The sequence below is a fragment of the Zeugodacus cucurbitae genome, unplaced genomic scaffold (genome assembly GCF_028554725.1).
Source record: "Zeugodacus cucurbitae isolate PBARC_wt_2022May unplaced genomic scaffold, idZeuCucr1.2 ctg00000277.1, whole genome shotgun sequence".
Classification (NCBI taxonomy): Eukaryota; Metazoa; Arthropoda; class Insecta; order Diptera; family Tephritidae; genus Zeugodacus; species Zeugodacus cucurbitae.
The window spans coordinates 12,501-15,000 of NW_026530872.1; positions in this window are offsets into that span (position 1 = coordinate 12,501).

Sequence of the window (2,500 nt, forward strand, 5' to 3'; positions counted from 1 at the left end):
ATAAATAATTATGAAATTTCTTCTACTATGGTCGGATTAAATAATTTACTTCATGTCATTTAAATTTCATATTATTGTATTATTTATTGCGGTCTTATTCGGACTTTGAGACTGTGTATCTTATCGTGAGAAAGAATTTTCGTTCTCTATACATATATAATATAATTATTAATGTAAGGACGATGTTTCTTCTTGTATTTGTTAAACTTTCAAATAATATCATTTTTTATACATTTTACTTTATTTCAATGCATATAGTGTATATATCTTTTTTTAAGAGTATATACGTTTTTCTTTTGATTTGAAATTAATAATTTCAATTCAATTATTTTTCATTTTATTTCATATATGATATGAAAGTATTCGAGCGTAATAATATAAATATTTAACTTTATTGAATTTTATTCTTTACCCACATATATTTTATGTGAATAGAAGAACAAACCCCAAAAAAAGTTAAATTAAAAAAAAAACGACTACATTATGTTAGGTATAGAAGAATAATCTCAATTAATAACATTTCATTATTAACAAAATTATTTCTATTTAAACCAACTGTAGCAAACCAGGAATAAATTTTTTTGCTCTCATTTATATATTACACTTAAATACTTTTATAAATATATGAAAATAATTTTCATATAAGTACTAAGTATGCAATTTCATACAAGTATTAAAATTTTCATACAAGTACTAATGTTGAAGTTTCATACAACATATATGTTTTCTGCCACGTACACCTCACCAACCGGAAATCGTATGGAGAAAATCTTTTTAACCATATAAAAGTTTTAAATTCATATATATACAAGTAATTTATATCATTTTCTATGAGCATTATGCTTATAAGAAATATTACAACATCAAAAATAGCTTAACATTTATTTTTTTTTTTAAATTTTTTGTACTTATATGAAAATTATTTAGTTGTATGAATTCATACACTTAGTACTTATATGAAAATTAGTATCTATATGAAAATTAATTAGTATTTATATGAAATTTATTAAGTATCTATATGAAAATTATTTAGTATTTATATGAAAATTATTTACTTGTATGAATTCATAAACTTAGTATCTATATGAAAATTATTTAGTATTTATATGAAAATTTTTTACTTGTATGAATTCATAAACTTAGTATCTATATGAAAATTATTTAGTATTTATATGAAAATTTTTAACTTGTATGAATTCATTAACTTAGTATCTATATGAAAATTATTTAGTATTTATATGAAAATTTTTAACTTGTATGAATTCATTAACTTAGTATCTATATGAAAATTATTTAGTATTTATATGAAAATTATTTACTTGTATGAATTCATAAACTTAGTATCTATATGAAAATTATTTAGTATTTATATGAAAATTTTTAACTTGTATGAATTCATTAACTTAGTATCTATATGAAAATTATTTAGTATTTATATGAAAATTTTTAACTTGTATGAATTCATTAACTTAGTATCTATATGAAAATTATTTAGTATTTATATGAAAATTTTTAACTTGTATGAATTCATTAACTTAGTATCTATATGAAAATTATTTAGTATTTATATGAAAATTATTTACTTGTATGAATTCATAAACTTAGTATCTATATGAAAATTATTTAGTATTTATATGAAAATTTTTTACTTGTATGAATTCATAAACTTAGTATCTATATGAAAATTATTTAGTATTTATATGAAAATTTTTAACTTGTATGAATTCATAAACTTAGTATCTATATGAAAATTATTTAGTATTTATATGAAAATTTTTTACTTGTATGAATTCATAAACTTAGTATCTATATGAAAATTATTTAGTATTTATATGAACATTTTTTACTTGTATGAATTCATAAACTTAGTATCTATATGAAAATTATTTAGTATTTATATGAAAATTTTTAACTTGTATGAATTCATTAACTTAGTATCTATATGAAAATTATTTAGTATTTATATGAAAATTTTTTACTTGTATGAATTCATAAACTTAGTATCTATATGAAAATTATTTAGTATTTATATGAAAATTTTTAACTTGTATGAATTCATTAACTTAGTATCTATATGAAAATTAATTAGTATTTATATGAAATTTATTAAGTATCTATATGAAAATTATTTAGTATTTATATGAAAATTATTTACTTGTATGAATTCATAAACTTAGTATCTATATGAAAATTATTTAGTATTTATATGAAAATTTTTTACTTGTATGAATTCATAAACTTAGTATCTATATGAAAATTATTTAGTATTTATATGAAAATTTTTAACTTGTATGAATTCATTAACTTAGTATCTATATGAAAATTATTTAGTATTTATATGAAAATTTTTAACTTGTATGAATTCATTAACTTAGTATCTATATGAAAATTATTTAGTATTTATATGAAAATTATTTACTTGTATGAATTCATAAACTTAGTATCTATATGAAAATTATTTAGTATTTATATGAAATTTTTTTACTTGTATGAACGTGGT